At 42.0% G+C, this 15,475-nt stretch overlaps 1 protein-coding gene across 1 annotated transcript in view; it reads left to right on the forward strand.

The window, feature by feature from the left end:
- Positions 1-15,475, forward strand: part of LOC126335979 (uncharacterized) — a 57,281-nt gene that overhangs the window by 29,233 nt on the left and 12,573 nt on the right. The gene's annotated exons all lie outside the window — the stretch shown is intronic.

Consider the following 15,475-nt stretch of genomic DNA (forward strand, 5'->3'; position numbering starts at 1 on the left):
GTTCGTACCTTCGTTAACAGTCTACAGTGTGCATCGTGTCAAATGATTTCCGGAAATATAGAAATATGGAACTGGCCTGTTGTTCTTCATCCACAGGTCACGGCACATAATGTGAGAAAAGGGTATTCTGAGTTTCGCACTAGCGATGCTTTATAAAAGCGTACCGATTTGTTGACATAAGCCTCACGGTCTCAAGAAAGTTTACTATTTTCGGAATGAGAACATGTTCAAGTATTCCGCAGCATACCGATGTCGCTAATATTGGCCCGTAATTTTTAAGGTCCCTTCTTTTATCTTTCTTACGAGCCATTCGCTTGGAACTTTCCGCTGGGCGGCAGATTCGTTATAAATGCGTGCTAAGTAAGGCTCCAGTGCCTTAGAGCATTCTTTGTAAAACTGAACTGGGATTCCGTGCGGACCTTGCCACTGACTTGTTTTCAGATCTCTCAGCTGTTTCTCTACGACAAGCACGGTCATTACTGTGTCGTTCGTACGGGCATCTGTTCGTTGGTCGAACGACGTTATGTTTGAACGATTCTCCTGCTTCAACGATTTCTTAAACGAGAAATTTAAACCTTTTGCTTTTGTTTTTCTGTATTCAGCTGCCTCACCACACTGGTCAACGAGTGACTCAATGGAAGCCTTAGAACCGCTTAGCGGTTTTGCATAGGAGCAGAATTTTCTCAAGTTCTCGGGCAGATCATATACTAAGGTATGACGGTGGTAGTTGATGTGTGCTTCACGCGCAGATCTTTTCATAGACGCACGAATCTCTACTAACATTTGCCTGTCGTCATGAGCGAGTTCTCTTTTGAACTGAGAGTGCCTTCTCCTCAGCATTTTCAAAATTCCGTTGTTAAAGCATGATTGGCCTTTTCCGTCCTCAATCCACCTACTATGCACATAATTTCTATATGCCCATCTTACTGAAACTAAGTGCTGCCAGTTCAGTGTCTAAGGGAGATACTAATAACTGCTTATCTGTTTTTTTCTGGCATAAACACTCTTCTAACCTTCTTGACTGCTTTATTAGCTTTCGTAGCCACAGTTGTTACAATAACGTCATGCTCACTAGTCCCAGTCTCTATATTGACGCTGTCTGGCCTGTTTGTAGCTACGAGGTGTAAGATATGTCCACTCTGTGTGGGCTGACAAACTAGCTACTCAGGTTCTCAGAAAATGTGTTGAAAAGTACTTGGGAAGACTATCTGTCTGCAATGAGTCCCCAGACGTCGCAGTCTAAACTCGGGAGGTTAAAGTGGCCTCTCGCAAGTGCTGTATGATCTACTTATGCGCTGTTGGATGTAGTTTTCCTTTGAATGAGTCTTGAACTGCCACAGCGGAACAGGCCGCCCTGTGAAAACACCCAGCAATTAACTTGGTTTCACCTAGACCTTTTATATATGACCAGATAACTTCACTGTCACACTCGGCTTCAACCTCAAAGAGACAATATTTTTGTAAACTGCAATGAACACTTCCCCTACTGTGGCGTCTAACCTGCCTTTCCGACATGCGTTTCGTGACCCGCTAAGTATCTCAGAACTTAATGCTACGGGTTTCAGCCAGTTGTCGGTCCCGAGAACAATTGGAACATGAGAGCTTTCCTCGAGGGCAGTAAATTCGGAAACTTTGATACAAATACTTTAACAGTTTAATGATAAAATTTTGACAGTCGATCTATTTTTACTCTGAACGCAATCGGAATTCCCCTTCTGCGTATCGACTGGTGAGTTCTCGTTGCAGTTACTCAGACTACCGCCTGGCCTAAAAAAAAAAAAAAAAGCCTTCTTCTGCACTACAAATACTCTGCTACCCGAGTAGCTGCTCCCTTTGTGTAGTTCATCCGTTACTTCTCTAGGAGAGTCCTCCAAATTACCACCCGATGACACAGGTGTAGAAATCGACAAGCATATGATCGTCAGAATAGTTTTGCACAATCCCCTTCCACTTACTTTTCCTGTGAATCTCAACCATATAACACTAAACGAGAAATCCAACAACCCGAACACTTATAACTTTTTAACCACTGCCTGACAGCTGTTAGTTCCACATTCAAGGACCTGCAGTCCCCTCTTCGATTAACCATAAACCCACCACACAAAATGCCTTAGCATAATGAAAACATCGCTGAAAGAAATGCACGCATACTTACACATCATCGAGAGTGTGTATGTGTGTGTGAGAGAGAAAGAGAGAGAGAGAGAGAGAGATAGTGGTAGGTTCAAATGTCTCTAAGCACTATGGGAATTAACATCTGAGGCCATCAGTCCTATAGACTTAGAACTATTTAAACCTACCTTAACCTAAGGACGTCACATACATCCATGCCCGAGGCAGGATTCGAACCTGCGACCGTAGCAGCAGCGCGGTTGTGGACTGAAGCGCCTAAAACCGCTCGGCCACAACGGCCGGCATAATGGTAGGTGCTGTATGCTTCGCGCATAGATATTTTCAGAGACGCACGAACCTCTATATAGGAAGGTCCATTGATCGTGACCGGGCCAAATATCTCACGAAACAAGCGTCAAACGAAAAAACTACAAAGAATGAAACTTGACTAGCTTTAAGGGGGAAACCAGATGTTTGTGACTATTACAGCGCCATCTATCACAAAGCGAAAAAAGTGGTCCAACTAAAGCATTCATATTTCTTTACTTATCACACGAATATGTAATGAAAATGGGGGTTCCTATAAAAAAAAACTCAGTTGATATCCGTTTGGCCTATGGCAGCACCATCTAGTGGGCCAACCACAGCGCCATCTGGTTTCCCCTCAGAGAGCTCCTGAAATAGGCGTTGACTGTGGATATTGTGTCACAGACACAGTCCCTTTGACTGTTCAGAGATGTCAATAAATTCGCCCAAAGATGTAAATAACCATGCATGAGCAGCGCCTATTAGATGGAGGGGGTCCGGCAACCGAACAGTTCCAGTCATTCCACCGGGAAGGAGGTACACGGCTCGTATTGCCTGTGGTTCAACCATGCCTAGACGGTAAGTGCCACGATTCTGTCGCATCCGCATTGGTACTTTGTGCCAGAATGGATTCTCAACGAGAGAAGTGTCCAGGCGTCTCAGAGAGAACCAAAGTGATGTTGTTCGGGCATGGAGATACGGAGAGACAGGAACTGTCGATGATATGCCTCGCTCAGGCCAGCCAAGGGCTACTACTGCAGTGGAAAAAGGCTACCTATGGATTGTGGCTCGGAGGAACTCTGACAGCAACACCACCATGTTGAATAATGTTTTTCGTGCAGGCGCAGGACGTCGGGTTACCACTCAAATTATGAACAACAGACTGCATGATGCGCAACTTCACCCCCAACGTCCATAGCGAGGTCCAAATGGTTCAATATACCTTCAACCAGACAATCGTGGGAGACGTGTTTGAAGGCCACCTGGTCAGGGTGAAGGACTTAGACACGCCGTGCAACGAGTATAGGAAGGTGGAGGTCCCCTGCTGTTCTGGAGTGGTTCTGTGGGGCCGGCGTACGCCGCTGGAGGTCATGCAAGGCGCCACAATGGCTGTATGATATGTGAATGGTATCCTCTGACCGATAGTGCAACCACATTGGCGAGGCATTCATCTTCATGGTCGACAATTCGCGCCCCCATCGTGCACATCTTTTGAATGGCTTCCTTCAGGATAACGACATCGCTCGACTATAGTGGCCAGCATGTTCCCCAGACATGAACCCTTTCGAATATGCCTGGGATAGATTGAAAAGGACTGTTTATGGACGACGTGACTCGCCAACCAATCTGAGGGGTCTACACCGAATCGCCGTTGAGGAGTGGGACAATCTGGACCAACAGTGCCTTGATGAACTTGTGGATAGTATGCCACGACAAATACAGTCATGCATCAATGCAAGAGGACGTGCTACTGGGTATTAGAGGTGCCGGTGTGTATAGCAATCTGGGCCACCATCTCAGAAGGTCTCGCTGTATTGTGGTTCAACATGCAGTGTGTGGTTTTCAGGAGCAATAAAAAGGGCGGAAATGACGTTTATGTTGATCTCTATTCCAATTTTCTGTATAGGTCCCAGAACTCTCGTAACTGAGGCGATGCAAAACTTTTTTTGATGTGTATATATTAACTGTCTGCAACAGTGTGGGAGTGGGAGCCACGTATATTATTCGTTGGTTGGATGCTGGTGTACGTCGTATTCTGGAAAACAAGTGAATCTTTTCCAGTAACGTTAACTGTACTGCACTTTACTCACTTTGCCACAAGTAACACGTTGCTGCAGACATTTAATACATGATGATGAATCGCTAGGCGGTTGAAAACCGCTAATGGAATAATAAAAAAATTAAAGAACAAAATAACAGGCGAAAATGCCGCTTCAGTTGTAAATTACTTTATTTTCACTTTTAGAAGATGATGAGTAGGAATCACGAGTTGCCCACTGCTTGGGACTGATACTAACAACTTGCTGAAACTTAGTTTAATTTCTAAAAGCATGCTAAGTTGCCGAAGCAAACTCGAATGTGTTTGCAATTTGAAGCACTTCATCAAGACTAAGATCGAACTTCTCCAAAGCTTTAGCTGTTACCTCCCTGACACTGGCGAAGTGCACAAGCACAACTCGAAGCAATGATTCCGCACACTACTGGCGACTGAAACTACAGTTGCGTGGGAGACAGTGCAGGTCGGAAGTCCAAGCTGTGTACAGTTGTCCACAACAATTAAGTTGTTTCTGCTTACCGCAGTATTTGGTTATCAGAGCACGGAGCTAAACGGAAGATGGTTCACCAGAGGCCAACAGTCGATGCAGCTTCTGAACGACTTTGTATAACTGATTACGAGAACTCAAAAACCTAGCACTTTGCTGCCAACTGAAATGCCATAAGGAAAACAGTAGAGTTCAAAACGGTGACGGTGGAGTTCCCAGCTCTCCGCAGACTCGTCGAAGGCAGCGAACGGCGGGGAGGACGTAGCCGTAGCCACCGGCTGACTAGGGAGCTGCTGCCGAGAGATGAGCAGCAGGAGGACGGCCCGCTGTTCTTTGTGCTGTTGCTCTGAAGCCGCGAACTGTTTCTTTAGAGTGACTGCTCTTGAAACCAAAGTTCCATAAACTTGAGTCCATAATATGGGAACCAGAGTTGAATACGTCGCCATAAACGTGACAGGGTCAGAACTCGTCACCATTAAGGTCTCCGCACCTGATACAAACGTGTGATCTGTGAATGAAGCCAATGTTTTCTTTAGTGGAGCACTGTATACACACCTGAACACAAACCAGCAAATCATTTTTATAGTGGGGTCGATATCCAAATACGTGCATATGGAATAGGCTCCCAGATACGTGACTGTCTCGATGACTTCTTAAGTAATAGATCCAGGTGTGATGTCCTTGATGGCGAGTGTTCATCGGAGACCGGGTAACATCAAGAGTGCCCCAGGAAAGTGTGGTAGGACCGTCGCTATTTTCCAAATACATAAATTATCAGGCAGACGGGGTGGGCAGCTATCTGCTGAAGATGCTTTGGTGTACCGGAAGATGCCTAAGATAAGTGACTGTAGATTGATAAGAGACAACCTAGAAAAAATTTCTAGTTGCTGTGATAAATGACAGCTATCTCTTAATGTGGAAAAATGTGACTTAATGAGAATAAGTAGGAAAACAAACCTGTAATTTTTGGATAGAGCATTAGCAATGTCCTGCTTGACACATTCACGTCATTTAAACATCTGGGTATAATGCTATGAAGCAATATGAAGTGGAGCAAGCATGTGAGAGCTGTGGTGGGGAAGATGAGTTGTCAACATCGGTTTACTGGGAGAATTTTAGGAAAGTATGGTTAATTTGTGAAGGAGACCGTTTATAGGATGGTTGTGCGACCTATTCTTGAGTACTGCTCGAGTGTTTGGGATCCGCCCCAGGTCAGATTCAAAGAAGACATCAAAGCAGATAAGAGGCTAGCTGCTAGACTTGTTACCGGTTGGTTCGATCAGCATTCAACTGTTACGAATATCCTTTGGATGCGCAGGTGGGAATCTCTGGATCGAAAAAGTCATTCATTTCGAAGAACACAACTGAGAAAGTTTAGAGAACCGGCATTTGAAGCTGACTGCCGCCAACATACATTGTGCGTAGGGACCACGAAGATAAAATACTAGAAATTAATGCTCATATGGAGACATATAATCAGTCGTTTTTGTCTCGTTCTCTCTGCGAGTGGAGCACGAAACGAAACGACCAGTTGTGGTACTGGGTACCCTCCACCACGCACCTACAGTGACTTGCGGAGTATGTGTGTAGATGTAGATATAGATACCAGCGACTGGCTCAACTGAGACCACGCACTGTGCCATCGCCGCTGGCCTACAACCAAGTCGCTTTTAGCCGAGATAATATGACGCTGTAGTTCCTAACAGTTTGCTAGTTTTGTAGCATGCTAAGCATTACACATACACATAGCTCAGAAGCTGAAAAGAAGGCTTTTTTACTCCACTCTGTAGTTCTTCTGACAACCCACTGTGGAGGTATTTCGTCTGAGTAAACGTTACTCAGTCGTGAACATAGTGCTTCACAGTTCCATCTTCTTGTCTCTCATTCATCTCCTCTGCATTGCTGGTACGCCCATAACATCCCCACTAGTTCACCTCCTCCAGTATGCTGATGACACCACTTTCCTCCTCCTTCATCCTATACTTCAGAAACCCCAATGATCCCTCCCAATCTACATCAGTTTCCCTTCTGGAGTAACCAACGACTCCTCAACATCAACCTCTCCAAAACCCGTGCAATAACTACAGAATGGAAAACGCACACCTTCTGTCACCATGTCTTGTATCTTACCATTTACGACCATCCCATCCAGTTCAGTAATAAAGTAAAACACCTTGACCGACAACTAACATAAAAAACTCACCTATTAACAATCCAACACAAAGCCCACAATAGGCTAAAACTGCTAACTGTCTAAACTTGGTAATTACACCCACTGTCTTCCACACATAGATAACCTTGACCTGACCTGTCCTTGTCTATGCTTGTCTTGCCCTCCAAATTCGTGAACGTTATTTACTCCACCTCATTTTCAACATATGTTTACCTTCCCCCACATAGATCCTCCACTAGTTCTTCGAAGTCCCACCCTTCCTCACTGACATTGAAAACCTGTGCATATCTTATAGGAACTGCAAATTAAGATTACAATAACCATAATGTTTCCCCTGTGATCACCAATCCCAGTTTAATGCCACATGTTTACAAACACATCACACAATCCCTCCTGCTGCACACACTCCAGATCCTATCCGAGACACTGACTTTCCTCGCCCCCCCCCCACCCGTCCCCCAAAATTTATTTATCCTACCAGCTACAATGGCTTGATGAATCCACTTAACATCAGATGTCCCTCTCCCTTTTCTCTATCCACCTCTCCCCACCCTGTCCATCCTTCATATCTGCCCATTCATTAGACTCCTCCTGACCATCTGTTTTCCTGCTACTCATTCCAACATCTGCCTTCTTCCCAGTAGTTCCTTACCTTAAAGACTACCTGTATTTTTCAGCCCATAACTGTCAGTCCTATAGATTGCATTCTCTCCTTTCCAAATCCTTTTCTCCCACTGCAGGTCCTGCAGACTTTAAGTGAGGGTGCAATGCTATTTCTCTAGAGATTGTTTACCTTTTGGCAGTATGTTTATAGCTGCATATATTTTGTGTTTTTAACATTCACTCCTCCCAGTTTAATATTTTTAAAAATACAATGTAAATGCTGACAAAATTCAATGTTTGTAGTTCTTAACATCACTGAAAAATCTTCGCGTTTTGACAATTTTTGTTTGGCCTTTGTTAATATTTTAGAAAGCTCTTGGCTGAAGAGCTGTACGTTGTACTGCTGAGAGCTCATCCCTCCATATGTGGAGCTTAGATTTTATAAATGAAAAATGTATGTTGATATATTCTAAAAACATTTTAGTAGAAAATTACTAGAAACAAGCAAAAAATACAATTATTTCGTGAAGGTAATAAATAGCTTTTTTCAAGAAGGTGCTTCTACCTACTGCGAGCATGCAGAAAAGAAGACAAGTGATAAAGATAACCACATGGTGTAATGCGCATATTACACTCAGGGACAGTATGATTAGTTTGCTATGAGCCATAAATATTAAAAGCTGGGTGTAGATTATATGCTAAATGAAGGCTGAGCAGGTTACTGAAGCCTCGATAGGGTTCAGCAGAGTTAATCTTTTTTAAAGCCAGTGGTGAGACAACAAATAGCACAAAAAACATGAAATTAATGTATGTCAAATTTTAGAATGAATTACAAGAGGACCTCACAATTTGGATTTAATTTTTCAAAGAAAATATTATACTCCAGAAAGAATTACAGTTCATGGTGGAGAAGCTAGGCCAGAGCAGGTGATGTATGGTGAGTGAAAGAAGGGCTTATAACCTCCCTCCAGTTTTGCACCAAGCCTTATCTCTAGCCTCTCATACACCTGATTTCCACTCATGAACTCTTAACACTCGACTCTCGCTCACCTACTTGCACATTGTTGACTGCAATGCAGTCTTTCCTTTATTTTGCTATAGTTGCATAGTGCATGATTGATACTATGTAAGCTGGCCGTGGTGGCTGTGAGGTTCTGGGCGCTTCAGTCCAGAACCATGTGACTGCTACAGTCGCAGGTTCGAATCCTGCCTCAGGCATGGATGTATGTGATGTCCTTAGGTTAGTTAGGTTTAAGTAGTTCTAAGTTCTAGGGGACTGATGACCTAAGATGTTAAGTCCCATAGTGCTCAGAGCCATTTGAACCATTTTGATACTATGTAAGGGTACTGTGCCCTTACGTATCCCCACCAAAATAATACTTTAATATGACAAAATGTGATGATGACATTATATTTGAATAATGAAGTTAAAACATACATAAAGACAAAAAACACTAAAAATGTAAAAGTTAACATTGTAAAATTACAGTAATTAGTCAAAATTATTTGTTTATCAATGTAGAACCTCAACTGATTAAGAATAATTCTCAATGGAGTCCCTATTTACAATATTTTGTTTATATTTGTAAATGGAAAACAGCATTTAATAAATTACAGTTAGTATCACACTGCATTAAAGTCAATTAGTTCATTCAATCAGTCATTAGTTAGCAACAAGATAATTCAGGTTAATCACAAATACTTGTGCATACTGCATAATCTCACTGAAATATCATAGCAGCATGAAACCTAATGCTGTAACATCCATCGAAATAGCATGGGTAATGTGACACATTAACTAACAATTGTCTATTATTTTTGACTATTGTTGTAATTTGTCAGAATGAATTAAATACTAATCATTATATGGTCATTGTATTATAGGCCTACTGAATAAATGTGATTCAAAGTAAACAAAATAATAAACAGAAAACTCAAACTACTACACAATATTGACAGGAAAATATTCTGTTACTACCTGACATAAATTTATAGTTGCAGCGTATTTTGATTTTGCCACAGAGTTTGCAGGGTCAGAAACACAAGAAATTTGACATGAAGCTCAAACCTTGGAGAGTAATCCATAAGCAAATAATCACATTGGAAAATGCTTTGTTACCTAGCACTTCGTATCTAATTACTCTGCTTTAGGTCACTGCCTAAATGTTAAGTCGTAAATCACACGAAAACACACTGCTGTAAGATGCACTGGTGTGGCATCGACACCGCCACGGATACACCACTACATCACTGGTTACTCAGCTTTTTTACTTTCCTGTGTGATACGGTGCAAAACACACGTATTCGTTGCTTCCGATGAATTACAAGGCTGTGGCATAGAAGCCTAGTATCGTTGTCTCTGCAATTTATTATAATTCTCGTTACGGCGTCATAACAGCGACTCCCGCGTCATGAAGCTTGTTGATCAGCATTCCATGGTTCCGTTGGAACAAGCGACGGTCGCGCTGCGTACTATGTCCTCGGAGGCAGACCCACTGCTGCATTAGCGTCAAGTGACGACCGCGCTCCGCGCACATCGCTTCACGTCGGTGGCTGCATGTCGGTTCGCCAACATACAGACACGAAAGGGAATTTGGCAGTAGGGAAAAACACACACACTGCGCGTTCACATCAGTCAGTCTGTAGTAAACACAACACTCGCGCCACGCGTCCCTATTGTTGCTTATGCACGTGTCTGTGGCTAAAGCACTGTACTATGTTTACTTGACGGCACAAACTGTTTAAAACTGATTGCACTTAGCTCACAATGGCTGTCTGCTATTGTCCACTATAATGAACTCACAATAGCTACCGACTATTGTCCATTTACTTTCAAACAGACAAAATGATATTTTCACAAATAACACAACGTTCACTTTTTCACAGAACATCTCTTGCCTTGCAACACTTCTTACAAATGATACATTTGAATGTTTTGTACATGTTGTAGGCTATGATACTGACCAGACTGTACCATTTCAGTTTCAACCGAATTCGGGTGAACAAGTGTTCTAATTTTGAACGGTCCTCGGTAGTAGAGATGAAACTTTTTCATCTCTTCATTTGAACTTGACGCTATCATGTGAGTTCGAATGATTACTAAACTACCGACTTTGTACGTAGTCGGCTTCACTATCTCGTCAAGATTTTAAAATTGATCGTACTTTCCGTGCCATGTTATTGAAGAGGACGTTCTCTTGCAATTTTAGTATACGTTTAGGTGGTCCAAAATGAGCGTAGCTCACGAGCACATATCTTATTAATTCGTCCACAACATGTTTGGATGTACATGGATTCCAATGATCAGAATTCAAGTCCCTTCGACAGTAAAGGACATCATCTTGTTTTAAATAATATTGACATATCTTGTGACTACTTTCGGCATTCGGATCATCATATTTTGCTTTAATCATCCTCAATATTTCGTCTGCGTCCTGTTCCTGTTTCCGGCAGTCGTTCTTCCCGCGAACCATACGCGACTGGAACAGGAAAGGGAGGCAATGACACACCGTTGGGTGGCTTGCGGAGTATAAATGTAGATGTAGATGTAGATTTAAATGTTCCGCAGAATCTTGCGTATATGAAGCTCGCCTTCCACACCTCGCATAAAATGAATCCTTTTATGTTTCTGGCGTGGATGCGCAACATTAACAATTAATCTTTTCCTTCTGATAGCCTTGACAGCGCATCCGGCACGACGTTCTGCTCTCGTGGTATATACTGAATCTCAAAACTGTATTGCTGAAGCGTTAATGACCACAGGATTAGCCTGTTGTGCATCAATTTGCAACTCATCAAGAATGATAATGCTTTGTGATCTGTCACTATGACAGTATGCCTTCCAAATAGGTAAAAACGAAACTTTTGGGGAAACTCCAAACGATGGAAAGTGCTTCTCTTTTCGTGACAGCTTATTTTCGCTCCTAGCTCGTGAGTACGCGACTCGTAAATGCAATTGATATAATTCCGGGCCAAGAGCGTAATCACTTGAATCGGTCCCAAGCTAAAACCTTTTACTTAAATCAGGGTGGTGAAGGATAGGTGCTTAACACAGTTGGTTTCTTATTAAATCAAACGCTTCCTGATATTCGTGAGTCCATTTCCATACAGCATCCTTTCTCAGCAACTGCATTAAGATAGGAGAAGATAAGTAGCATCCAGAAAAATAATGAGGATAAAAGTTACAGAAGCCAAAAACCGACTTAAGTTGCTTACGGCACTTAGGCGACTGAAGATTTATTAATGTGTCAATTATTGTTGGATCTAGTTCAATCCATCGTGACGAAATAATATGCCTAAGGAATTTAATTTGCAACTTGGCGAATTCCGTTTTTTGCAGTTTAACAACCACTCCAGCTTCCCTAAATGCCTAAAGTACCCGATGAATAATTTACAAACATTCTTCCCATGAAGCGGTGCTAATCAAAACATCGTCCACATAAAGCGTTACATATTTCAACAAACCTTCGCCTAAAACTGTATCCAGTGCTCTCATAAAAGCCGATGAAGAAATCGGCAGACCAAAAGGCATTATCTGAAACTGGTTACGTCTCCCATTATAAAGAAATGCTGTATATTTTCTACTATTCTCTAGTAGCAGTAATTAACTGTAACAACTAATTAAATCAAGTCTACCTAGATCTTGGACTCCTTTGAATCTTTGTAACAAAACCTCCAGATTTTCTGGCTGATCACGCTGTGGTAAAATTATGCTATTCACTGCACGGGCGTCAGGAACAATGTGAAATGTGCCATCCTTCTTTGCTACAGTTTGTATTGAGTTTGAATATTCGCTTTCTGTGCGCTCAATTATTTGATTGTTCAGCATCTTCTGTATTTCCTTGTTAACAGCTTCCCTTTTTGCCAATGGTATCGCGTATGACTTAGTGCGGAATGGTTCATGTTCCTTTACTTTAATTTTACAAACACATCCATCAATTAATCCCGTTATCTTTGAAAATATGTCGACGTAGCCTGTCAGTAGTTCCCTCAGTTCTTCTTGTTCTGCTTCAGTCAAATCCGCCAACACCCGAAACTTGGTTTGAATACAATTTAGAGTAGCCTTATCGTTCCTCTCTCGCTGCTTAGCGTAGTTCCCAGAATTGTTTAAAGTTACAGTTTCATTTTCTCCTCTATAACGCATCATCCTTACCTTCACGCCCGCAGCGCCCTTACCATCACCCACAATAAATACCTTAAATACAATTCTTCTTTCTTCATTATCTTTCCGCGTCCGCAGTCGATTCACCTCAAAATTAATACCGCATCTCATCTCTGACAAACAACCAACTCCGACAACTAGTCCAACATTGAGAGAACCAACGATTAACACACTGTTCTCATATTGAATACGAAATCTTAGTGGTGCTTGTCCTTTAATTGGTTTGCTTCGGTTTCCAAGAACACTGAAAATACGTACGCCGTTAACAGGAAATGTGGGAATGGCTACAAGATTGTTTAATTGAGCAAATAGGTTTCCAGAAATAACACTTTCCTAGCTAGCTGAATCAATTAATGCATCCACAACAATACCACATACTTCTACTTCTTCAATTTCTTTATTAGTTTCTTCATCTTCTCGGGACAAATCGTCTTGGACGTCATTTACATGTTCACACTTTATGGCATTTATCATAATATCGGACCCTTGCCCCTGTGACAGAATTTCGGAGCGGGTCCTCTCCGAAACTTTGCTTAGTCTAACTGTTCAGAATCTCACTGATTGCGATCGCGGCTTCTTGCACGTTCTGGCGATCGATGCTCTCTGTCTCTGTAATTGTGTGGCCAGTTCGGCGGATGATTTGACCTAAATCTGTCTTGTACATTGTATCCGCTTTTTCTGCGTCTATCATCATCTTGGCGATCAAACACTATCGGTCGTCCATAGCTTGGAATTTCTTCCCGCGATGGGCCCTTTATGACGATTCGGGTAATTATTGTTACTGTTTCGCTACCGTTGTTCCCGTTCGACACTTCCATTCGGTCAATTGGCAAACACACTTGCTCCATTGTGAACTGTGGTGTGTGTGCTAACTTCTCACCCACCAAAAATGGTAATTTCTGGATTAATATAAGCATCGTCCAAGTACGCATTGCCATTCCAGTACCTCTGCATAAATTCACGCATTGTACCATGATGTCTTTCATAGTTCGGAGGTGCGAGAATTTTTGATTTTACATCCCACTGATTTCTTTCGACCAAAATTTGTTCGAGAATGCTGTTTCAAATTCTTCATACTTGGCGTAATTGTCGGATACACTCATACGCCAAATATGTGCCTCACCCTTCATGTGACTGACGAAAGTATCACTTTTAGCATGTTCCGTATAAGGCCTCGGAAACGCATGGTTCAAATGGCTCTGAGCACTATGGGACTTAACATCTATGGTTATCAGTCCCCTAGAACTTAAACCTAACTAACCTAAGGACAACACATAACACCCAGCCATCACGATGCAGAGGAAATCCCTGACCCCGCTGGGAATCGAACCTGGGAACCCGGGCGCGGAAAGCGAGAACGCTACCGTACGACCAAGAGATGCAGGCGGAAACGCATGTTTCAATTGTTTAATGTACGCAAGTGCGTGGATGCCTTATTTTGGTTAATAGTTATGAAATTTTCGACCCGTCAGACCACTGTCAACAATTACTTGCGTCAAACCAACAATATTGCTATCTGATTCCCGTAATACAGCATTAATTTTATCACTCAAAATTTCTTTACTAATTCCTTTTGACAGTGTGTCGTTGTTTGTTACCTTTTGTCGTATCTCATCTACCTCATCACTTACTTCATCGCATCGCGTTTGTAAGCCGCTAACCATCTTAATTATCGACTCTTTGTTGGCTTTACAAGAACTTTTAATTATGACAATTTCGTCATCTTGAACCTTACCTTTGTCATTAACTTTAATAACAGAATCTTCCGTTTGCCTGCACCGTCCATTAACCTGTATTTTAAGATCTGAAATTTCGCCGCTAATGGCCATATGTTTCTCTCGACATCCATTTCGAAGCTCATCACGCTTTCGATCAAATGAGCTGGTGAGTCCGTTAGCAAATTACTAATCGCATTAGTTAGTGTCTGATAATCATTTTTGCTTTCCTCATGAAAATCTTTTGGTTCCTCATAAAATTTTGTTATTTCTACACGCACCTGTCTATTTTGCTCATAAACATTTTTGAATGCTTCTAACAATTGACACATACAGTGTTTACTGACAGTATCAGTTCCTGTTTGCTGGATAACCACTGGTGTTGAACTCCTTTTAGGTAAATCAAAACTAACAATACCAGTGTCCTCTGTCGAATTAACTGTAGTGTTTTCCAACACATTAATTTGTTCTCCGTCAACCACGTTATTAAATCGTCCTCCCACGCCTTTAGTAACACTACCGTTTTGTTCTGAATTACCCATATTAACTCTGTTCACAAAAATCACTGTTCGTTACAACTTAATGCCTGCACTTAATTGAAAAGTTCACTTCCAATTTAAAAGTCAGTATCACTATTGATTGTTCCTGTTCCTGATCATTCCTACACAACGTTGAGTTCATTTAATTTCGAAGAGCTGCTGTGCTGAAATGCTGCAGATTCACCGTTTGCTGTATTGTCTTCTCGTTCCCGACGATTGCTGTGGAATCGAAGTCCGACACACGCGTCGCCATGTATAACCTACCCCAGTTGCTCGCCGAACTTTATTATTCGCATAAGCTGAATATGAAGTTACATTTAATTATTTTAGAATAATAGGTAATAGCTCCTTTTCAAGAAGCTTAGTGTCGTGCTCTTCTATTCTTATGAAATCTAAGGGAAACTACTAAATCATTACATGTCCTTTCACAATTACTGGATTTTATTAATTAAAAACACCCTTTCGTATACCAACATTTGGAAACACTCAACAGGAGTCAAATACTGTGTGCCATTACGCCTATATTCTGCCACTAATCTCCAACCTCGTTACCGAGAACCCGTCTCTAGCCCCTCGCACACCCGACTTCAACTCACGGACTC

The sequence above is a fragment of the Schistocerca gregaria genome, chromosome 2 (genome assembly GCF_023897955.1).
Source record: "Schistocerca gregaria isolate iqSchGreg1 chromosome 2, iqSchGreg1.2, whole genome shotgun sequence".
NCBI lineage: Eukaryota > Metazoa > Arthropoda > Insecta > Orthoptera > Acrididae > Schistocerca > Schistocerca gregaria.